Source organism: Giraffa tippelskirchi, chromosome 3, assembly GCF_054371585.1.
Source record: "Giraffa tippelskirchi isolate mGirTip1 chromosome 3, T2T-mGirTip1v1.2.pri, whole genome shotgun sequence".
Classification (NCBI taxonomy): Eukaryota; Metazoa; Chordata; class Mammalia; order Artiodactyla; family Giraffidae; genus Giraffa; species Giraffa tippelskirchi.
Window position 1 is genome coordinate 60,481,103 of NC_137277.1, and position 25,675 is coordinate 60,506,777.

Sequence of the window (25,675 nt, forward strand, 5' to 3'; positions counted from 1 at the left end):
TGATTTTTATGATTTCTTTCCTTCTACTAACTTTGTTTTTGTTGTTGTTATCATTGTTCTTGCCTTATTTGCTTTAGGTGTAAGTTTAGGTTGTTTATTTGAGATATTTCTTATTTCTTGAAGTAGGATTGTATTGTTATAAACTTCCCTCTTAGAAGTGACTTTGCTGTATCTCATATGTTTTGGATCCTCTGTTTTTTGTTGTCTTTTGTCTCTAGTTATTTTTTTTTTTAATTTCCAATTTGACTTCTTCAGTGATGCATTGATTATTTAGTAACACATTGTTTAACCTCCATGTGTTTGTGCTTCTTACATTATTTCCGCCTAAACTTTATATATAATTTCAAAGTGTTGTGATCTGAAAAGACGCTTCATGTGATTTCAAATTTCTTGAAATTTTTGAGGCTTGATTTCTGACTCACAGTGTGTTCTATAATGGAGAATGTTCCATGTGCATTTGAAAAGAAAGTGTTTTCTGTTGTTTTGTTGTTGTTGTTGTTTGTTTGTTTGTTTTTTGATAATGAGGGCATGCATGCATCGCTTCAGTCATGTCCGACTCTATGATCCTATGGCTCTCCAGACTCCTCTGTCTATGGGATTCTCTAGGCAAGAACATTGGAGACGGTTGCCATGCCCTCCTCCAGGAGACCTATTCTTCTGACCCAGGGATCAAACCCACAACCCTTAGGTCTCCTGCATTTGTAGGCAAGTTCTTCACCACCGAGCCACCTGGGAGGACTCCGCACCCCCCCACACACACACACACATTTTATAGAATGTCCTATAAATATCATTTAAGTCTATCTGGATTAATGTGTCTTTTAAGGCTGTATCTGAATGATCTGTCGATTGGTGTAAGTGGAATGTTAAATCCCCCACTCTTTTTTGTGTTACTGCTGTTTTCCCCTTTTAAGGCTGTTAGCATTTTACTTATATATTAAAGTGCTCGTATGTTGGGTGTATACATATTTAGAATTGTTGTAACTTCTTGCAGTGATTCCTTGATCATTATGTAGTGTCCATCTTTTCCTCTTGTAATAGTATGTATTTTAGTCTATTTCAATAATCTTTTTAAATAGTCTATTTCATCTGATATGACTATTGAAACTCCAGGTTTCTTTTGATTTCCATTTGCATGGACTTTTTTTTTTCCATCCCCTTTCTTTCAGTCTGTATGTGCCACTTGATCTTAATACATCTTTTTAGACAGCATGTATATGTGTCTTTAAAAAAAAACAACTATTCAGCTGGTCTATGTCTTCCAGTTGGAGCATTTAATCCATTTACGTTTAAGGTAATTAACAATGTATATTTTCCTATTCCTGTTTTATTTTATTAAATTGACATATAAATATTTTACAGTACAGTATTAGTCTCAGATGTACAATGAAATGAATTAGCTATTTGTATGCATATATCCCCTCCCTCTTGTACTTCCTGCTGATACGCACAATTCAACCTATCTAGCCCATCATAGAGCACTGAGCTGAGATGCCTATTCTTTATAGAAGATTCCCACCAGCTATCTATTTTACAGCTCTTAGTGTATATGTGTCAATCGCAATCTCCCAATTTGTCCCACCCTTCCCTCACCATGTCTCTTCTCTATGTCTGCATCTCTATTCCAGTCCGTAAAATAGGTAAATCTGTACCACTTTCTAGATTCAACATAAATCTATTAATATAGGATTTTTTTTTCCTCTTTCTGACTTACTTCACTCTGAGTGATAGACGCTAGGCCCATACACATCTCTAAAATGATCCAGTTTCATTCATTTTTTATGGTTCACTAATATTCCATTGCATATATATACCATATCTTCTTTCAAAAACTAAGATCATGGCATCCAGTCACATCACTTCATGGCAAATAAATGGAGGAAAAAAGGAAAAAGTGGCGGATTTTATCTTCTTGGGCCCCAAAATCACTGTGGACAGTGACTGCTGTCATGAAATTAAAAGTCACTTGCTCCTTGAAGGATAATCTATAACAAATCTAGAGAGCATATTAAAAAGCAGAGACATCATTTTGCTGACAAAAGTCTATGTAGTCAAAGCTATGTCTTTTCCAGTATTCATATATGAATGTGAGAGTTGGACCATAAAGAAGACTGAGCGCTGAAGAATTGATGCTTTCGAACTCTGGTGCTGGAGAAGACTCTTGAGAGTTCCTTGGACAGCAAGGGGAACAAATCAGTCAATCATAAAGAGAATCAGCCTTGAATATTCATTGGAAGAACTGATACTGAAGCTGAAATTCCAATTATTTGGCCACATAGTGAGAAGACCAGGCTAACTGAAAAAGACCTTTATGCTTGGAAAGACTTGGTGCAGGAGGAGAAGGGGATGACAGAGGATGAGTTGGTGGATGGTATCACTGATTCAATGGACATGAATTTGAGCATACCCAAGGAGACAGTGAAGGACAGGGAAGCTTGGTGTGCTGTAGTCCATTGGGTTTCAGACAGCTGGATATGACCTGAAGATTGAATAACAACAACAACCATATTTTTTTGATCCATTCATCTTTCATTAAACATTTAGGTAGCTTCCATGTCCTGGATATTGTAAATAATGCTGTAATGCATATTGGGATTCGTGTGTCCTTTTGAATTATGGTTTTCTCAGGGTATATACCCAGTACTCGGATTGCTAGATCATATGGCAGCTCTATTTTTAGTTTTTAAAGAAATCTCCATATTGTCTCCATAGTGGCTGTATCAACTTATATTCCCATCAACTATTCATGAGGGTCTTCTTTTCTCCACACTCTCTTCAGCATTTATTGCTTGTAGACTTCAAATTTTTGATGATGGCCATTCTGATGAGTGTGACATGATACTTCATTGTAGTTTTGATTTGCATTTTTCTAACAATCAGTTGGCTTCCCTAGTGACTCAAATGTAAAGAATCGGTCTGCAATGTGGGAGAGCCGGGTTCGATTCCTGGGTTGGGAAGAGCCCCTGGAAAGGGAAATGACTTCCCACTTCAGTATTCTTGCCTGGAGAATTCCATGGACAGAGGAGTCTGGCAGGCTACAGTCCATGGGATCACACAGAGTCAGACATGACTGAATGACTACCGCTTTCATTTTACTTTCAACAATTAGTGATGTTGAGCATCTTTTCAGGTGCCTATTGGCCATTAGAGAGATGTTTATTTACATCTTCCATCCACTTTCTGATTGAGTTGTTTTATTTTTTAATTGAGTTTTTTGAGCTATTTGTATATTTGGGGGAGATTAATCCTCAGTTTGTTCTTTCATTTGCAAACATTTTCTCCCTTTATGTGGGTTGTCTTCCTTTGTTTACGGTTTCCTTCACAGTATAAAATCTTTTAACTTTAATTGGTCATATTTCTTTATGCTTGTTTTTATTTACATAACTCTAGGAGGTGAGGTGAAAAAGATCCCCCTGTAGTTTATGTCAAAGAATGTTTTTCCTAAGTTTTTATTTAAGGTGTTATGGTGTTTGATCTTACTTTTAGGTCTTAAATCTATTTTGAGTTTATTTTTGTGTATGGTGTTAGGTAGTGCTCTAATTTCATTCCTTTATATGTACTTGTCCAGTTTTCCCAACACCACGTGTTGAAGTCTGTCTTTTCTCCATTGTATATTCTTGCCTCCTTTGTCATAGATTAGTTGATTATATGTTTGTGGGTTTACCTCTGGGCTTTCTATCTTGTACCATTGATCTATATTTCTATTTTGGTTGCCATAACAGAAATACTCCCTTGATTACTGTAGATTTGTAGTATAGTTTGAAAACAAGGAGCCTGATTCCTTCAGCTCTTTCTTTCTCAAGAGTGTTTTGGCTATTTGAGGTCTTTAGTGTTTCCATACAAGTTGCATTTTTTTTTTATTCTAATTCTCTGAAGAATGCCACTGGTAGTTTGATAGGGATTGCATTGAATCTGGAGATTGCTTTCAGTATCCTAGTCCTTTTCACAATATTGACTCTTCAATTCCAAGAATATGGTATATTTCTCCAACTCTTTGTATCATCTTTGATCTCTTTCATCAGTGTTTTACACTTATCTGAATACAGGTGTTTTGCCTCCCTAGAGAGGTTTATTCCTAGGTATTTTATTCTATTTGTTGCAATGGTAAATGGGGTTGTTCCTTTAATTTCTTTTTCTGAACTCTCATTTTTCATGTATAGGAATCCAAGAGATTTCTGTGCATTACTTTTTATATTCTACAACTTTACTAAATTCATTGTTTGGCTCTCATAGTTTTCTGATGGTGTCTTTAGGTTTTTCTATCTGTACCATCATGGCAACTGTAAACAGTGGCAGTTTCACTTCTTTTCCAATTTATAGTAGAAATTTTCTGACTGCCTTGGCTAGAACTTCCAAAACTATAAGAGTGGGGAGAGTGGACATCCTTGCCTTTTGTACCTGATCTTAGAGAAAGTGAATTCTGTTTTGTTTTGTTTTTAACCACTGAGAAAGATGTTTGCTGTATGTTTGTTATATATGGCCTTTATTGTGTTTAGGTAAATTCCTCCTAGGACCACATTCAAGACAATTTTTATCATAAATGGGTGGCGAACTTTTTCAAAAGTTTTTTGCATCTCTTGTGATGATCATGTGGTTTTTATTCTTTAATTTGCTAATATGATGTACCACATTGATTGATTTGTATGTATTGTAAAAACTTTGCATTCCTGGGATCACTTGGTCATGGTGTCTGATCCTTTTAATGTGTTGTTGGATTATGTTTGCTAGTATTTTGCTGAGGATTTTTTGTTTATATTTATCAGTAATATTGATGTGTAACTTTCTTTTTTTGTGATACCTTTGTGTGATTTTGGTATCAAGAGTGATGGTGATCTCATTAAATGAATTAGGAAGTGTTCTTCTTCCTGCATTTTTTTTGAAGAGTTTGAGCAGACAGATATTAGCTCTTCTCTAAATATTTGATAGAATTCATATGTGAAGCCTTCTGGTCCTTTTATTTGTTAGAAGATGGTAATTACAGTTTCAATTTCATCATTTGTGATTAATCTGTTTATATTTTCTAATTATACCTGGCTCAGTCTTGTAAAGTTGTACCTACAAAGGATTTTCCCATTTCTTACAGGTTGTCCATTTTATTGATACATAGATCTTGTGGTAGACGCTTATGATTCTTTTTTTGTGTGTGGTGTCAGTTGTAATTTCTTGTGTTTCATTTTCAATTGTGTTGATGTGAGCCTTGTTTCCTCTTTTCTTCATGAGTCTGTCTAAATGTTTATCAATTTTATCTTCAAAAAGAACCAACATTTGTTTTTCTTGATCTTTGCTATTGTTTTTTTTCATTTCACTTTCATTTCATTCTGCTGTGATCTTTATGATTTATTTCCTTCTACTGATTTTAGGTTTTCTCTGTTCTTCTTTTTCCTGGTTGCCTTAGGTTTGAGGTTAGGTTGTTTACTTGACATTTTTTTCTCGTTTCTTGAAATAGGATTTTACTGCTATAAACTTCTCTCTTAGGATTGCTTTTGCTGCATCCAATTTGGACTGCCGGGTTTTCACTGGCATTTGTTTCTAGGTTTTTTTTTTTTTTTTAATTACCCTTTTGATTTCTTAAGTGATCTCTTAGTTACTTAGTGGTGTGCTGTTTATCGTCTATGTATTTGTATTTTCTTAAGGTTTTCTTTTTCTTGTAATTGGTTTCTATTCCTGTAGCATTGTGGTCAGAAAAAATGCTTGAAGCCATTTGTTTTCTTAAACGTATTGATGTTTTGTTTCTGACCCAAGATGCGATCTATCCTGGAGAGTATTCCATGAGTACTTGCAAAGAAGTTGTATTCTGCTGCTTGCATGTTGTATGTCCTATAAAAACCACTTAAGTCTGTTTGATGTATTATGTCATTTAAAGTTAGTGTTTCTTAATTTTTCATCTGAAACAAGACCAGAAGATAACTATGGTTCAGATCAACTGTTCCTTATTGAAAAATTCAGACTTAAATTGAAGAAGGTATGGAAAACCACTGGACCTAAATCAGGTATGACCTAAATCAAATCCCTTACTATTATACACTGAAAATGACAAATAGATTCAAGGGATTAGATCTGATAGACAGAAGGCCTGAAGAACTATGGATGGGGGTTCGTAACATTGTTCAGGGGGCAGAGATCAAAACCATCCTCTAGAAGAAGAAATGTAAAAAGGAAAAATGGTTGTCTGAGGAGACCTTAAAAATAGCTGACTTTAACTTTACAATATTGTATTTGTTTTGCCATACATTGACATGAATCCACCATGGGTGTACATGTATTCCCCTTCTGAAGCCCCCCTCCCACCTCCCTCCCCATCCCATCCTTCTGAGTCATCCCAGTGCACCAGCCCCGAGCACCCTGTATCATGCATAGAACCTGGACTGGTGATTCATTTCACATATGATAATTTACATGCTTCAATGCCATTCTCCCATATCATCCTGCCTTTGCCCTCTCCCAATGTATGGCAAAACAAATACAATATTGTAAAGTTAAAAAAATAGATAAATAAATTAATTAAAAAAATAACTGGGAAAAGAAGCAAAAGGCAAAGGAGAAAAAGAAAGGTATATTCATCTGAACACAGATTTCCAAAGGATACCAGGGTGAAATAAGAAAGCTTTCCTAAGTGATCAATGTAAAGAAATAGGATGTATATATATATATATATATATATAATGAGAGTGACTAGATATCTCTTCAAGAAAATGAGAGATGCCAAGGGAACATTTCAGGCAAAGATGGGCAGAATAAAGAATAGAAATTATATGGGCCTAACTGAAGCAGAAGATACTAAGATGACATGGTAAGAATAGACAGAAGAACTATATAAAAGATGTTTTAATGATCCAGATAACCATGATGGTGTGATCACTCACCTAGAGCCATACCTCCTGGAATGTAAAGTCAAGTGAGCCTTAGGAAGCATCACTACAAACAAAGCAAGTGGAGGTGATGGAATTCCAGTTGAGGTATTCCAAATTCTAAAAGATAATGCTGTGAAAGTGCTGCACTTAAAATGGCAACAAATTTGGAAAAGTCAGCAGTGGCTACAGGACTGGAAAATGTCAGCTTTCATTCTAATTCCAAAGAAACACAATGCCAAAGTAAGTTCAAACTACTGCACAATTGCAATCATCTCACATGCTAGCAAATTAATGCTGAAAATTCTCCAAGCTAGGCTTCAAAAGTACGTTTAACTGAGACCTTCCAGATGTTCAAGCTGAATTTTAAAAAGGCAGAGGAATCAGAGATTAAATTGCCAACATCCACTGGATTATAGAAAAAGCAAGAGAATTCCAGAAAAATATCTACTTCTATTTTATTGACTACACTAAATCCTTTGACTGTATGGATTACAATAAACTGTGGAAAATTCTTCAAGAGATGGTAATACCAGACCACCTGACCTGCCTCCTGAGAAATTTGTACGCAGGTCAAGAAACCACAGTTAGAACTGGACATGGAACAACAGACTAGTTGCAAATTGAGAAAGGAGTATATCAAGTCTGTATATTGTCACCCTGCTTATTTAACTTCTATGCAGAGTACATCATGCGAAATGCTGGGCTGGATGAAGCACAAGCTGGAATCAAAATTGCCAAGATAAATATCAATAACCTCAGATATGCAGATAATACCACCCTATGGCAGAAAGCAAAGAACTAAAGAGCCTCTTGATGAAAGTGAAAAAGAAGAGTGAAAAGGCTGTCTTAAAACTCAACATTCAAAAAACTAAGGTCATGGAATCTGGTCCCATCACTTCACGGCAAATAGATGGTGAAACAATAGAAACAGTGACAAATTTTATTTTGTTAGGTTCCAAAATCACTGCAGATGGTGACTGCAGCCAGGAAATTGAAAGATGCTTGCTCCTTGGAAGAAGAGCTAAAACAAACCTAGACAACATATTAAAAAGCAAATACATCACTCTACCGACAAAGTCAAAGTTACGGTTTTTCCAGTAATCATCTATGGATGTGAGAGTTGAACTATAAAGAAAGTTGAGCCCTGAATAATAGATGCTTTTGAGCTGTGGTGTTGGAGAAGACTCTTGAAAGTCCCTTGCACTGCAAGAAGATCAAATGAGTCAATCCTATAGGAGATCAGTCCTGAATATTCATTGAAAGGACTGGTGCTGAAGCTGAATCTCCAGTACTTTGGCCACCTGATGTGAAGATTCTACCCATTGGAAAACATCTTGATGCTGTGAAAGATTGAAGGCAGGAGGAGAAGTGGATGACAGAGGATGAGATGGTTGGATGGCATCAATGAACGTGAGTTTGAGTAAGCTTTGGGAGTTGGTGATGGACAGGGAAGCCTGGTGTACTGCAGTCCATGGGGTCCGAAAGAGTCGGACACGACTAAGTGATTGAACTAACTAACTCTGCTAAATAAGAAGGGTGTTAATATACAGTCTTGATGTATTCCTTTCCCAATATAAACCTTTCCATCGTCCCATGTCTGGATCTAACTGTTACTTCTTGACCTGAATACAGGTTTCTTCGCAGTCAGGTGAGGTCGTCTGGTTTTCCCGTCTCTTCAAGAATTTTCTACAGTTTGTTTTGATCCACAAAGTTGATATTCAATGAAACAGAAATATATGTTTTTTTTGAATTCCCTTGATTTTTCTCTGATCCAACAGATGTTGTCAGTTTGATGTCTGGTTCCTCTGCCTTTTCTAAATTCAGCTTGTACATCCTACAGTTATCAGGTCATATAATGTTGAAGCCTAAGTTGAAGGATTTGGGGCATAAACTTGCTAGTATGTGAGATCAGCACAATTGTATGGTAGTCTGAACATTCTTTGGGATTGGAATGAACACTGACCGTTGTTAGTCTTGTGACTTTTGCTGAGTTTTCCAAATTTATTGACATAATGAGTGTAGCTCTTTAACAGCATCATGTTTTAGGATTTGAAATAGCTCAGCTAGAATTCCATCAGTTGTACTAGATTTATTTATAGCAAAATTTCCTTATTCCCACTTGACATCACACTCCGTGATGTCGACTAGATGAATGACCACACCATCATGGTTATTCGGGTCATTAAGACCTTTTTTTGTATAACTCTTCTGTGTATTCTTGCCACCTCTTCTTAATCTCTTCTGGCTCTGTTAGATACTTACTGTTTCTGTCCATTATTTTGCCCATCTTGCCTTAAATATTCCCCTGATGTCTCGAATTTTCTTGAAGAGACTGCTAGTCTTTCCAATTCCATTGTTTTCCCCTATTTATTTGCATTGTTCACTTATCTCTCCTCGCTATTCTATGGAATTCTGCATTAATTTGGGTATACCCTTCTCTTTCTCCTTTGCCTTTCACTTCTCTTCTTTTCACAGCTATTTTTAATGCCTCTCAGGCAATCAATTTGCCTTCTTGCATTACTTTTTGGGGGGTGATGGTTTTGGACACGTCTCCTGTACAATGTTATGAACTTTCATCCTTAGTTCTTCAGGCACTCTGTCTACCAGATGGAATTCCTTGAATCTATTTGTCACTTCCACTGTATAATCATAAAGGATTTGATTTAGGTCATACTTAGATGGTCTTATGGTTTTTCCTACTTTCTTCAATTTAGACCTGAATTTTGTTATAAGGATCTCATGATTTTAGCTTTTGTCTGTCTGCAAAACTTTTGATTTTTCTGTCAAATTTTAATGTGATACTTACTGGGTAAATTCATCCTAGTTGTAGGTTTTCCCCTTTCACCACTCCAAATATATTCTGTCACTCCCTTCTGGCTTGTAAAATTTCTGCAGAAAAATTAGCTGGTAACTTTGTGGTGATTCCCTTCTATGTTATTTTGTGCTTTTCCTTTGTTGCTTTTAATATTTTCTCTTTGCATTTAAGTTTTTTGTTAATTTATGTATTTTTTTCTCCTAGGTTTTATCATGGGACACCACTTTCTGGATCTGGGTGACTATTTTCTTCCCCTTATTAGGGAAGTCTTTAACTATAATCTCTTCAAATAATTTCTCAGGCACTTTCTCTTTCTCTTTTTAATTGGGGACCACTATAATTCAAATGTTGCTGCACTTATTGCTGTCCCATAATTATCTGAGTCTGTCTTCAATTCTTTTCATTCCTTTTTTCTTTATCCTGCTTCTCAACATTTTTTTCCACCATTTTCTTTCAAGTTCACTGACCCATTCTTCTGTCTCAGTTATTCTGCTAGTGATTCTTTTTAATGCATTTTTATTTCTGTTATTGTGTTGTTCATCTCTGTTTGTTCTTTAGTTCTTCTAGGTCTCTTTTAAACCTTTCCTGTACTTTCTTGATTCATGCCTGCATTCTATTTTTGAAATTTTAGATCACCTTTGCTACCATTTCTCTGAATTCTTTTCCAGCTAGGTTGCCTATTTCCTCTTTATTTATTTTGTGTCATAGGTTTTTACCTTGCTGCTTCATCTATAACTTATTTTTTTTCTCATCTCAATTTTTCATGTGTATGACTTTGTCCCTGGTTGTTTGGCCTGAGGCTTCCAGCACTGACGTTTGCAAGCATTTTGGTAGATTCACGTCTTGGTGCTGAGATGAGGACTCTAGGAGAACTCACTCTGACTCATAATCACTAGAGTGAGGTTCTCTGTTAGTGTAGTAATTCAAACTTGCTGCTCCCACCACAGAAGTTCATGCCTGATCACAGGCCTGTGAATCAAGATCAAAAAATAAAAGGGGGGGGAGCATAAGAACAAAGAATAAAACATAAAATTAAATTAGAAAATAAGCAGATAGATTAGAAAAATAATAATAATAAAAAAATAAATGAGAGAACCAGAAAGTAAAACATAACCAAAATGATTAACAAAAACAACAACAAAAACTTGGAGGTACCCCAGAGTTCCTCCAGCCTCAGAATGGAGAGAGCCAGTCCTGCAACCTCAGCAGGTTCCTGGGGCCCAAGTGTGTGGGGGAAACCCTAACTAAACACCCCCAGTCATCCAACCCTCATGGTTCCCTCCCCATTTACTTCTATGCTTCCTTCCCCACCTCCCTCCTTCCTGAGTCCCTGGGATCCACACAGCAGAGAGATGCCTCAGAAGGTGGAGGACAAGGCCCAGGACCCCAGCAGGCTCTATGGGTGGGGGAAACACTACAACATTTCTCCCCAATCCTGGGCTCCTGAAGGGTGCCTCCTTGTCTACCTCTATGTTTCCCCCAATCCATCTCTCCCTCCTGGGCTGAAGGGGCCCAGAAAGGTGGAGGACCAGCCCAGGACCATAGAAAGCAACCTGGGCACAAATGGGTGGGGAAACAGCAGCATTCCCCTCTGATTCTCTGAATCCCCAAGGATCTCTCCCTGTCCTTGTTAATCCCCTGTTGGTAAGTAAACCTCACCAGGCATGGAAACACTTTCTCTCCCTCAACTGTCCCTCAAGGGAGCTATTCCCATCTCATCTCCATTCCTCTTCCCCCCTCACTCTGAAAGGTTGTTGCTGAATCATGAAAGACGTCAGGATTCTTGGCCTCCAGAGGAGAAAAATTCAATCCAGAGCCAGAGACGAGGTTTGATCGCTCAGAACTTTTGTGTAATAAAGTTTTATTAAAGTATAAAGGAGATAGAGATAGCTTCTGGCATAGGCATCATAAGGAGGCAGAAAGAGCGTCCCCTTCTAGATCCTAGCCAGATGTTATATAGTCACCAGCAGTCTGCTAAAGAAAGAAAGGACTGTCTCAAAACTCAGAATGGCACCAGGCCCTTCATCCATAAGATGTATTTTGGGACAATCTTGGCACCAGACGAGTCATGCTGGGCCATAAAATGATTGACTTGAATCTTGTAGAAAGGCAGATTACCATACAAATAGTTTCATTTACATAGATTAGGAGAACAATGTCTGAGTATACCATACTGGTTTGTCAAGTCCGTTCTGAGCCATTAAGTAGAACCCAGTTGAAGACAGAGTTTGGGGTAAATGCATAGTACATTAATGTAGCTTAAGACAAGCATTTCTATAAGAAAAATGCATTGGTTAACTCAAGGTTTGAGAATAGTTAACTTCAGGTGGAACCAGGTGTCATTATGGCAACACAGTATTTTAAGAGAAACCTCTTTTTAAATTTGTATAGAGAGGGTTAAAAAAATATATCACTGGTTTGTTTCCTCTTGCCACTTAAGAGATTTGAAAAAAAAAAAAAAAAGTCTGAGACTTGCAGCCTATTTCCTCCGTTTGGAGACCCCTGGCCTTCCTGTCTGTTACCCTCTCAATTCATCTTCAAGTCCTCAATGGTCATTCAGGCATGCCTCCTGTCCCCTTGAGTATCAAGGTCCCACACCATTGTCTGGTAGATGCCTTAGTTGTGAGGGTCATTAGCATTTGTTGTAAAGCTAGCTTGGAACTGTTGAATTCTCTTAGCTTTTGTTAATCTCAAGTTTTTCATTTATCCATAGAATCTGAATGAAAGCTTTGCTGGGTCAAGTATTCCTGATTGTAGGTTTTCCCCTCTCATCACTTTAAATATATCTTGCCGCTCCCTTCTGACCTGCAGAGTTTCTGCTGAAAAATCAGCTAATAACTTTATAAGAATTCCCATGTATGCTATTTCTTGTTTTTCCCTTTTTGCTTTTAATATCATTTCTTTGTATTCAAAAATGTTGTTTATTTGATTAATATTAGTCTTGCCATGCTCTTCCTTGGGTTTATCATATATAGGACTCTCCATGCTTCCAGGACTTAAGTGACTATTCGCTTTCCCATGTTAGGGAAGTTTTTGACTATAATTTCTTCAAATATTTTCTTGGGCTCTTTGCCTTTTTCTTCTTCTTCTGGCATCCTTATAATTTGTATGTTTGTTTGTTTAATGTCTTAGAGGCCTCTGAGACTGTTCTCATTTCTTTTTCACTTTTCTTTCTTTATTCTTTTCTGCAGTAAGTGAAGTGAAGTCTCTCAGTCGTGTCCGACTCTTTGCGACCCATGGACTGTAGCCCACCAGGCTCCTCCATCCATGGGATTCTCCAGGCAAGAATACTGGAGTGGATTGCCATTTCCTTCTCCAGGAGATCTTCCTGACACAGGGATTGAACCCCAGTCTCCCGCATCAGAGGCAGACGCTTTAACCTCTGAGCCACCAGGGAAGCATTCTGCAGTAAAGAGGCCCATCATTCTGTCCTCTAGGTCACCGATCTGTTCTGCCTCAGTTATTCTGTTATTGACCCTTTCTACTGTATTTTTTATTTCAGTTATTCTCTTGCTCATCTCTGTCCGTTACTTAGTTCTTCTAGGTCTTTGTTAGACGCCTCTCACATCTTCTCAATTCATGCCTCCAATCTTATTCTGAGATTTGGATCTTTACTACCATTATTCTGAATTATTTTTTCATGTAGATTGCTTATCTCCTCTTCATTTAGTTGTTCTTATAGGTTTTCATCTTGCTCCTTCATTTGTTACACATTTCTTTGTCTTTTCATTTTGTTGAGCCCTCTATGCTCGTGGTCCCCTTTCCACAGACTACAAGACTGTAGTTCCTTTTTCTTCTGATGTTGTCTGCTCCCTGGCGGGTGAGATTGGTCTAGAAGCATGTGTATTTTCCCCTTACACAAGTCCCAACTACAGGAACACTTGTTGTCCTTTCAGTTTTTTCGCAGACACTGAATTTAGGAAGTTGTCAGTGGAGGTGTAATGCCATGTTTCACTATAAGGAGAGATTTCAGCATTTCTTCCTTAATCACGAAGCCCCTGGGGCTCAGCTGTGGCTTATGCCCCACCTCTGTGTGTATCTTTCCAGCTGGAGTTTGCTCCAGTGGTTGCTGGAGCACATGAGATTGTCAGCCAGAAACAAACTAGTCAGCAGTTGGGGCAAGCAGGCCATCAGGAAAGAGGATGTTGGCATAGTGATTGTGTAAGCCCTTCAGGCAGTAATCAGGGCAACAGGGCCATCCAGGTGGGAGAGTGTTGGGGTAGGAATTGGAACCCATGAGCCCATCTTTTGGTGAACTGGGTATGCATGTCACCCAGGTTGTGGGGGGAAGGAGATAATGGCAGGAGTTCACTAGCTGGTTCTATCAGGAGTCCTCCCTAGTGCCCTTGGAGGCAGGGGCCAATGAATGGAGAGAGGCCAGAATGGTTGTCCTGCCCTTTGCCTGTAACTCAATAACTGTTCTTTCCTTCTGTGATGGAGTCTGGGCTTCCTCCATGAGCATTCCCTATTGAGGAACTCCTCACTTCTGTACCCTTGCATGCAACAGCAGTCACCCCACTGGGTTTTCTCTTGAAATCCCATGTTCCAGAATCCAGCCCTCATGTGCACTGGCAGACACCTGTCTCAGGTTGAGGTGCATAGGGCCATGATATGGAGCATCTGTGGTAGGTCTCACTCTGCCCTGCCTGCCATAGAACAGTTGCTGGGCTCTTCTGTGAGCCCCTAAAGCTCCCTTTCTATCCCAGCTAATCTCCCTGCCAATGAAGGGCCTTCCCCAGAATGTGGAACCACTGCTCATCTACAGGTCCCTCACTAGGGACATACATTCTATCCTTCTCCTTCTTCTCTTCCATTCCCTTATTTCTTTCATCCAACTGTTGGTATGGGAATCTTTCTCTTCCTTTTAGGTGTCAAAGGTCCTCTGCTAGAGTTCACTCTGTGAGAGTTGTTGCATTTGTAGATATATTCCTGATGCATTTGTTGAGAGAGAAGAACTCCACGTCCTCTTACTCCCCCACCATCCTGGAATGTCTCTTTATAATGCTTGTTTGAGAAAGCATTAGATAAAGACACATTAAAGAAAATCTTAAGGTCATTTGTCCAAGCCCTCATAGCATGGGAGGTAAGATCTGTTTATTACAGAAACCACAGATTCTCCCACATCAATAATCCCCTAGTATCCATTCTCTGTAGTGAAATATATAGTCAGAAATCACATGTGTCTGCAAAATATGAGGTTTTTCAGCTGAAACACAGAGTCCAAAAAGAACATAAAACTGCTGACTATCTTCTCCTACCAGTTGCCAAGAACTGCTTTGTCAATGACCCGAGAGTGGGAGATTATCTTGGGTAAATTAAATTTAAATCTTAAATAAGATTGCAAGCCCTAATTGTAAAGAATAGACAGTGCTGGCAAACTGAAACATAAAAATTTAATTAGATTTTTTGTAGCCATATGTCTTTGATGTGATTTAATTCAATAAATCACAACATCCATGTTTTTATTGTTGTTTTCTCATCTACTTGCACGTGGGCTAAGCTTATATAATACAGCTTCTATATATAAGCTTATATAATGTTTGGTTGATAGGAACATGGGCTGGCTGGCTAACCTGTAGTCCTATTTAGGAAATTGATATATTAATCAACCTGAGGCTCAGTTTCCTTTCTATTAAGCTGTTGTAAAACTGGATATCAGTGTACCCACTGTTTAGCAAAAAGCTCAAAGCCTTAGTTTCTTTTATATAATTGGGAAATAAGGTCTTCATTGAGAGGCATAACAGTAAAATTAATTAGGTTTCTGAAACAAGAAGAGAATGTCAGTGACAAAATATCATTTCGGGATCATCAGATTTTCTTAAAAAAAAAATCTCCTCATTTATTCATTCATTCATTTAGTTGATAAATTTTGAACATCTACTTTATATATAACACTGCTGTACCTGGAGTTATAAATCAAATTGATTGTTTCTTGTTTCATGGAGCTTATGATTCAATCAATACTTCAATACTTTGGACACATGATGTGAAGAAGTGACTCGTTGGAAAACACCCTGATGTAGGGAAAGATTGAAGGCAGAAGGAAAAGGGGAGGACAGAGCATGAGGTGATTGGATAGCATCACCAACACGATGGCCATAAGTTTGAGTAAGCTCCGGGAGTTGGTGATGAACAGGGATTCCCGGGATGCTGTAGTCCATGGGGTTGCAAAGATTTGGACACGACAGAGTGGCTGAATTGAAAGGAACTGACTGATGGTTCCATTGGAGTGATGGAAAATTAAACAATCACTGCTATGACATGAGAGTTTAGGATGCCATAGAAGCACCTAGTTAGGAGAGAAGAGGTCCACAAGAAAATGAGGAAAAAAGAAATAAGAATTTTTTTTATTTGCATGGAGTTAACCATAAGTGGGCTTCCCTGGTAGCTGAGTTGGTAAAGAATCCGCCTCCAATGCAGGACACTCTGGTTCAATTCCTGGATCGGGAGGATCCACTGGAGAAGAGATAGGCCGCCCATTCCAGTGTTCTTGGGCTTCCTTTGTGGCTCAGCTGGTAAAGAATCCACCTGCAATGTGGGATACCTGAGTTCGAACCCTGGGTTGGGAAGATCCCCTGGAGAAGGGAAACGCTACCCACTCCAGTATTCTGACCTGGAGAATTCCATAGACTGTATAGTTCATGGAATCACAAAGAGTTGGACAGGACTGAGTAAATTTCACTTTCAGCCAAAAGTACCTATTGATAACTTTCATGGAAAACTTTATTGAGATAATAACTTCTAAAATACAACTATAATAATTTAAATTCAATAGTGAATGGTTTTTATTCAATAGTGAAGAAATGAATACTGACCAACATTTAATGAGATTTAGGTCTAAATGAAAGAAAAATAGATGGTGTATTAGCTAAAGCGGAGAGTAATGAGTGTTCTGAACTTGTAATCTTTTATAAAATACTTTTCAGGATGAAGAACAAGGACATGATTAGAAGTTCTCAAGTATTATAAAAGTCAGTATTACATAAACGGGGAGTGGTTATATTAACCTATATACATTTATAAAATAAATTATTTGTAATCGTCATCTATAATCCTATCACTTAGATATAAAGACTAGTATAATTTTGGTGTCTAATGTACTTTTTAAAATATATACATAAATAAATAAACTTATACACATGTGAACATCGACATCTTGAGGATCAGTGAATTAAAAAGGATTTGAAATGGTGACTTTAATTCTACTGTGGAAAAGAATCCCTTAGGAGAAATGGAGTAGCCATCATAGCCAACAAAATGTAGTACTTGGGTGCAATCTCAAAAACAACAGAATGACCTCAGTTTATTTCCAAGGCAAACCATTCAATATCACAGTAACCCAAGTCTATGTCCCAATCGCTAATACTAAAGAAGATGAAGTTGACCAGTCTATGAAGACCTTTAAGACCTTCTAGAACTAACACGATGAAAAATATGTCCTTTTCATCATAGGGGATTGGAATGCAGAAGTAGGAAGTCAAGAGATATTTGGAGTTTCAGGTAAGTTTGTCCTTGGAGTACAAAACGAAACAGGATGAAGGCTAACAGAGTGTTGTCAAGAGAACACATTGGTCAAAGCAAACACCCTTTTCCAACAACGCAAGAGACAACTCTACACATGGACACGACCAGATGGTCAATACCAAAATCATACTGATTTTTATTTGCAGCCTAGAATGGAGAAGCTCTATACCATCAGCAAAGACAAGACCTGCAGCTGACTGTGGCTCAGATCATCAGCTTCTTATTGAAAAATTCAGAATTAAATTGAACAAAATATGGAAAACAACAGGTATGACCTAAATCAAACCCCTTATGATTCTACAGTGGAGGTGACAAATAGATGCATGGACTTAGATCTGGTAGAGAGAATGCCTGAAGAACTATAGACAGACGTTGATAACATTGTACAAAAGGCAGTGACCAAAATCATTCCAAAGAAAAAAAAGTACAAGAAGGCAAAGTGGTTCTGAGGAGCCTATTCAAATGGGTGAGGAAAAAAGAGAAGTGAAAGGCAAAGGAGAAAGGGAAAGATATACCCATGTGAATGCAGAGTTTCAGAGAATAGCAAGGAGCAAGGAAGTAGTGAACAAGGCAAGGAAGTAGAGGAAAGCAATACGATGGGAATGAGTAGAGATCTCTTCAAGATAATCAGACAGCTCAAGGGAACACTTCATGCAAAGGAAAAAAAAAAACAAAATAGAAACAGTATGGGCCTAACAGAGGCAGAAGAAGTGGCAAGAACACACAGAAGAACTATACTGAAAAAGTATTAATGATCTGGATAACTATGATGGGGTGGTCACTCACCTAGAGCCAGATATCCTGGAGTGTGTGGTCACTCACCTAGAACCAGACATTCTGGGTCATAAAGAAGCATTACTATGAACAAAGCTAGTGAGGTGATAGAATTCCATCTGAGATATTTCAAATCCTAAAAGATGATGCTATTAAAATGCTATACTCAATATGCTGCAAATTTGGAAAACGCAGTGACTACAGGACTAGAAAATGTCAGTTTTCATTCCAATTCCAAATAAGGGTAGTGCCAAGGAATGTTCAAACTACAGAAAAATTGCACTCATTTTTCATTCTAATAAAGTTATGCTCAAAATCCTTCAAGCTGGGCCTCAGCAGTACATGAACCAAAAAATTCCAGATATATAATCTGGGTTTAGAAAAAGCAAAGAAACCAGAGATCAAATTGCAGACATTAGTTGGTTCATAGAAAAAACAAGGAAATTCCAGGAAAAAAAAAATCTATTTCTGCTTCATTGACTATGCTAAAGTGTTTGTGTGGATCACAACCAACTGTGGAAAGTTCTTAAAGTGATGGGAATACCAGACCACATTACCTATCTCCTGAGAAACCTGTATGCAGGTCAAGAAGCTACAGTTACAACTTTACATGGAACAAATGACTGGTTCAAAACTAGGAAAGGTGTACGATAAGGGTGTATATTGTCACCTGTTTATTGAAATTATATGTGCAGTACATCATGCAGAATGCTGGGCTGGATTAACCACAAGCCAGAATCATGATTGCTGGGAGAAATATCAACAGTCTCAGATAGGCAGATGATACCACTCTAATGGCAGAAAATGAAGGGGGAGTAAAAAGCCTCTTGATGAGGATGAAAGAGAAGAGTGAAGAAGCATTAAAAAAAAAACAACTAAGATCATGGCATTTGGTCCCATCACTTCATGGCAAATTGAAGGGGGAAAAGTGGAAACAGTGGCAGATTTGGGGGATCCAAATTCACTAGATGTTGACTGCAGCCATGAAGTTAAAAGACACTTCTTGCTCTTTGGAAGAAAATCTATGACAAACCTAAGCATCATATTGAAAAACAGAGACATCCTGTTGCTGATAAATGTTCTCATAGTGAAAACTATGGTTTTTCCAGTAGTCATGCAAAGATAAGAGAATTAGACCATAAAGAAGGCTGAGTGCTGAAGAACTGATGCTTTCAAATTGTGGTGCTGGAGAAGACTCTTGAGAGTCCCTTGGCCTGCAAATAGATAAAAACTGTCAATCCTAAAGGAAATCAACCCTGGATATGCATTGGAAGGACTGTTTCTGAGGATGAAGCTTCTATACTTTGGCCACTTAACACGAAGATCTGACTCACTGGAAAAGATTCTGATGCTGGGAAAGATTGAGAGCAGGAAGAGAGAAGAGTGACAGGATCTTTACTACTAGTATCCCCTGGGAAACCATTTTGTCTGTTGTAAACAGACTTTATTTTAAAGCCTATTTTCTCCGACATAAGTATTTCATTTTTCTTTTGATTTCCATTTGCATAGAATATCTTTTTCCATCCCCTTATTTTCAGTTTCTTTGTGTTCCTAGATCTCACGTGGGTCTCTTGTAGACAACATATATATATGAATCTTGTTTTTGTATCCATTTAGCCAGTTTATGTCTTTTGATTGGAGTATTTAATCCATTTACATATAAGGTAAATATTGATAAGTATGTCCTTATTGCCATTTTGTCAATTGCTTTTTTTTTTTTTTTGGTTTGTTTGTTTTGGGTTTTTTTTTTTGTTTGTTTGTTTTTTAGAAGAAAATTGCTACAGGCTCCAGTATTCTTGCCTGGGAAATCCCATGGACAGAGGAGCCTGGCAGGCTATAATTCACGGGAACACAAAGAGTCAGACACAACTTGGCAACTAAACAACAAAAACAAAAACTGTTTCTATAGGTCTTTTTTTTTTTCCCCTTCCTCTTTTGCTCTCTTCCCTTTAGATTTGGTGTCTAAGTTTACTGTTGGGTTTGGATACCTTCTACTTTATGAGTTTTTCTATTGTAGTTTTTTTTGGTCACAGTTACCATGGGATTTGTATATATCGGTATATAAACAGGATTGTTTTAAGTTTCTGGTCTTTTTATTTCAAATGCATTTTCAATATTCTGCATTTTCTTGCTCTTCTCACCATTACTGGTTTGAATATCATATTTGTGTATGGATGATTTACTACATTTACTGTATATTTGTCTTTACCAGTTAGCTTTTCCATTCATACTTTTCTTATTTCTAGTTGTGGTCTTTTCTTTTGCACATAGACCAAATTTTGACATTTATTGCAAAGCTGATCTGGTGGTGCTGAATTCTGCTTTTGCTAGTCTGTAAAGTTTTTCATTTCTCCATCAATTCGGAATGAGAGAATTCCTGGACAGACTATTCTTGGTTGTATTTTTTTTTCATCACTTTAAATATATCATTCCATTACCTTCTTCCCTGCAGAGATTTTGAGAAATCAGCTGATAACTTTATTGGAATTCCATTGTATGTTATTTGTTGCTTTTTCCTATTGTCCTTTAGTAATTTTTCTTTGTCTTCAATTTTTGTCAACTTGATTATTATATGTCTCAGCGTGTTCCCCCTTGAATTTATTTTGCCTGTGACTCTCCATGCTTCTTGGCCTTGGGGACTGTTTCTTTTCTCTTCCTAGAGATGTTCACAGCTATCTTTCCTTGTTACTCATTCAGTAAGGCATGTCTGACTCATTATTATCCCATGGACTGCAGCACATCAGGCTCCTCTGTCCTCCACTGTCTCTCAGTTTGCTCAAATTTAGGTTCACTGAGTCCATGATTGGAGAAGGCAATGGCACCCCACTCCAGTACTCTTGCCTGGAAACTCCCATGGACGGAGGAGCCTGGTAGGCTGCAGTCCATGGGGTCACTAAGAGTCGGACACGACTGAGTGGCTTCACTTTCACTTTTCCCTTTCATGCATTGGAGAAGGAAATGGCAACCCACTCCAGTGTTCTTGCCTGGAGAATCCCAGGGACGGCAGAGCCTGGTGGGCTGCCGTCTATGGGGTCGCACAGAGTCGGACACAACTGAAGCGACTTAGCAGCAGCAGCAGCAGCAGAGTCCATGATGCTATCTAACCAATTCATTCTCTGCTCCTCACTTCTCTTTTTGCCTTCAATCTTTCCTCAGGATCATTGTCTTTTTCAATGAGTCATCACTCCACATCAGGTGGCCCAAAGTATTGGAGCTTCAGCTTCAACACCAGCCATTCCAATGAATATTTGAGATTAATTTCCTTTAGTATTGACTAGTTTGATCTCCTTGCTGTCCAAGACACTCTCAAGAGTTTTTTCCAGTACCACAATTTGAAAGTATCAATTCTTTGGCACTCAGTCTTCTTTATGGTCCAACTCTCACATTCATACACAACTACTGGAAAAACCATAGCTTTGACTACATGGAACTTGGTTGATAAAGTTCCTGAGTGATAAAGGAAATTTGTCCTGGTTGATAAAGCTGATAAAGTGATGTCTCTGTTTTTTAACATGCTGTTTAGGTTTGTCATAGATTTTCTTCCAAGGAGCAAGCATCTTTGACTTTCATGCCTGCAGTCATCATCTACAGTTATTATGGAACCCAAGAAAAGAAAATATGTCACTGCTTCCACTTTTCCGCTTCTATTTGCCATGAAGTACTGGGACAAATGCCATGATTCCAGTTTTTTTAAATGGGTTTTTCCTGACCCAGGAATTGAACTCACATCTCCTGCGTTGCAGGCAGATTCTGAGTCACCACATGATCAGGATATCAGTAAATACTTTATTAATTGGTGACTGAGAAGGAGCAATTTTCCTAAAATAAATGCAGTCTTGAAATGACTTCCTTGCCTTGATTTAACATTCATTACCTCAAATTGAATTTTTTTCAATTGGTTACTAACAATAGAAAGCTCTTACCAGACCCACTCACACAACACAGATCTTAAGATAACAGGATTAGCTAGAAGACTTTTATTAAGAAAGATGAGTTGTTTTGGTGTAATCATTAGCTCTGGACTTAAAAAAAGTTCAGTGCAGTTCACTCTCTCAGTAGCGTCTGACTCTTTGTGATCTCATGGACTGCAGCACGTCAGGGCTCCCTGTCCATCACTAACTCCCGTAGTTTACTCAAACTTATGTCCATTGAGTTGGTGATGCCATCCAACCATCTCATTCTCTGTCGTCCCCTTCTCCTACCATCGATATTTCCCAGCATCAGGATCTTTTCAAATGAGTCAGCTCTTAGCATCAGGTGACTAAAGTATTGAAGTTTCAGCTTCAACATCAGTTCTCCCAAAGACCATTCGGGACTGATTTCCCTTAGGATGGACTGCTTGGATCTCCTTGCAGTCCAAGGGACTCTCAAGAGTCTTGTCCAACATCACAGTTCAAAAGCATCAACTCTTCGGTGATCTGCTTACTTTACAGTTCAACTCTCACATCCATACTACTGGAAAAACCATAGCCTTGACTAGACAGACATTTGTTGATAAAGTAATGTCTCTGCTCTTTAATATGCTATCTAGGTTGATCATAACTTTCCTTCCAAGGAGTAAGCGTCTTTTACTTCCATGGCTGCAGTCACCATCTGCAGTGATTTTGGAGACCCAAAAAATAAAGTCTGCCACTGTTTCCCCATCTATTTGCCATGAAGTGATGGGACCGGATGCCATGATCTTGGTTTTCTGAATGTTGAGCTTTAAGTCAACTTTTTCAGTCTCCTCTTTCATCAAGAGACTCTTTAGTTCTTCACTTTCTGCCATTAGAGTGGTGTCCTCTGCATATCTGAGGTTATTGATATTTCTCCCAGCAATCTTGATTCCAGCTTGTGCTCCATAGCCCAGTGTTTCTCATGATGTACTCTGCATATAAGTTAAATAAGCATGGGGACAATATACAACCTTGATGTACACCTTTTCCTATTTGAAAACAGTCCGTTGTTCCATGTCCCATTTTAACTGTTGCTTCCTAACCTGCATACAGATTTCTCAAGAGGTAGATCAGGTGGTCTGGTATTCCAGTCTCTTTCAGAATTTTCCAAAGTTTATTATGACCAACATTCACATCTTATTCACACTCACATTCACATTCACATTTTATTCAAATCCTAAAAGGTGATCCTATGAAAGTGATGAATTCAATATGTCAGCAAATTTGGAAAACTCAGCAGTGGCCACAACTGGAAAAGGTCAGTTTTTATTCCAATCCCAAAAAAAGGAAATGCCAAAGAATGCTCAAAATACCACACAATTGCAGTCATCTCACATGCTAGCAAAGCAATGCTCTAAATTCTCCAAGACAGGCTTCAGCAATACATGAATTGTGAACTTCCAGATATTCAAGCTGGTTTTAGAAAGGCAGAGGAACCAGAGATCAAATTGCCAACGTCCGCTGGATCATAAAAAAAGCACGAGATTTCCAGAAAAACATATATTTCTGCCTTATTGACTATGTCAAAGCCTTTGACTGTGTGGATCACAATAAACTGTGTAAAATTCTGAAAGAGATGGGAATACCAGACCACCTGATCTGCCTCTTGAGAAACCTGTATGCAGATCAGGAAGCAACAGTTAGAACTGGACATGGAAAAATAGACTGATTCCAAATAGGAAAATGTGTACGTCAAGGCTCTATATTGTCCTCCTGCTTATTTAACTTCTATGCAGAGTACATCATGAGAAACGGGGGGCTGGAAGAAGCACAAGCTGGAATCAAGTTTTCCGGGAGAAATATCAATAATCTCAGATATGCAGATGACACCACTCTTATGGCAGAAATTGAACTACAGAGCCTTTTTTTGAAAGTGAAAGAGGAGAGCAAAAAAGTTGACTTAAAGCTCAACATTCAGAAAACTAAGATCATGGCATCTGGTCCCATCACTTCATGGCAAATAGATGGGGAAACAGTGGAAATAGTGGCTTACTTTATTTTGGGGGATTCCAAAATCACTGCAGATGGTGATTTCAGTGGTCTAAGGAAAATTATGACCAACTTAGACAGCATATTAAAAAGCAGAGAGTTTACTTTGCCAACAAAAGTCCCTCTAGTCAAGGCTGTGTTTTATTCAGTAGTGATATATGAATGTGAGAGTTGCACTATGAAGAAAGCTGATAGCCGAAGAATTGATGCTTTTGAACTATGTTGTTGGAGAAGACTCTTGAGAGTCCCTTGGACTGCAAGGAGATACAACCAGTCCATCCTAAAGGAGATCAGTCTTGAGTGTTCATCGGAAGGACTTCTAATACTTTGGTCACCTGATGCAAACAGCTGACTCATTAGAAACGACCCTGATGCTGGGAAAAATTGAGGGTAATAGGAGAAGGGGATGACAGAGAATGAGACGGTTGGATGGCATCACCAACTAAATGGACATGAGTTTGAGTATGCTCCAGGAGTTGGTGATAGACAGGGAGGCCTGGCATGCAGCATTTTATGGGGTCACAAAGATTCAGACACGACTGAGAGACTGAACTGAACTGATTGTGATCCACACAGTCAAAGACTTTGGCACAGTCAATGAAGCAGAAATAGATGTTTTTCTGGAACTCTCTTGCTTTTTCGATGATACAGCAGATGTTGGCAATTGATCTATGGTTCCTCTAACTTTTCTAAAGCCAGCTTGGACATTTGGAAGTTCGCAGTTCATGTATTGTTGGAGCCTGGCTTGGAAAATTTTGAGCATTACTTTGCTAGCATGTGATACGAGTGCAATTTTGCGGTATTGAGTTTGAGTATTCTTTACCCTTGCCTTTCTTTGTGATTGGAATGAAAACTGACCTTTTCCAGTCCTGTGGCCACTGCTGAGTTTTTCAAATTTGTTGACATATTAAGTGCAGCACTTTCACAGCATCATCTTTTAGGATTTGGAATAGCTTAACTGGAATTCCATCACCTCCACTAGCTTTGTTCATAGTGATGCTTCCTAAGGCCCACTTGACTTCACAGTCCAGGATATCTGGTTCTCAGGGAGTGATCACACCATCGTGATTATCTGGGTCATAAAGATCTTGTTTGTACAGTTCTTCTGTGTATTCTTGACACCTCTTTTTAATATATTCGGCTCCTGTTAGGTCCGTATCATTTCTGTCCTTTATTGTGCCCATTTCTGCATGAAGTGTTCCCTTGGTATCTCTAATTTTCTTGAAGCGATCTCTAGCCTTTCCCATTCAATTGTTTTCCTCTATTTTTTTTTTTTTTGCATTGATCATTGAGGAAGTCCTTCTTATCTCTCCTTGCTATTCTTTGGAATTTTACATTCAAATAAATATATCTTTCCTTTTCTCGTTTACATTTGGCTTCACTTCTTTTCAAAGCTATTTGTAAGGCCTCCTCAGACAGCTATTTTGCTTTTTTGCATTTCTTTTTCTCGGGGATGGTCTTGATCCTTGTCTCCTGTACAATGTCATGAACCTCCGTCCATAATTCATCAGGCACTCTGTCTATCAGATCTAGCCCCTTAAATCTATTTCTCACTTCCACTGTATAATCTTTAGGGATTTGATTTAGGTCGTACTTGAATGATCTAGTGGTTTTCCCTACTTTCTTCAATATGAGTCTGAATTTGGCAATAAGGAGTTCATGATCTGAGCCACAATCAGCTCCTAGTCTTGTTTTTGCTGACTGCATAGAGCTTCTCTTTCTTTGGCTGCAAAGAATATAATCAGTCTGATTTCAGTGTTGGCCATCTGGTGATATTCATCTGTAGA

The 25,675-nt window shown here is 38.3% G+C and overlaps 1 protein-coding gene across 3 annotated transcripts in view; it reads right to left on the minus strand.

Annotated features, from left to right (window-relative positions):
• Positions 1–6,925, minus strand: part of LOC145543292 (uncharacterized) — a 54,832-nt gene extending 47,907 nt beyond the window's left edge. Inside the window, exons 1-2 of one of the 3 annotated variants that reach the window (XR_014080614.1) lie at positions 6,864–6,894; positions 5,031–5,885 (exon numbers count right to left, since the gene is read on the minus strand). The gene's annotated coding sequence lies outside the window, so the exon portion shown is untranslated. Of the gene's footprint in view, positions 1–4,562; positions 5,886–6,863 lie in introns of those variants that run through there. The other 2 variants (XR_014080613.1, XM_081584336.1) reach the window with 2 other exon arrangements.
• Between the last annotated feature and the right edge of the window lie 18,750 nt (positions 6,926–25,675).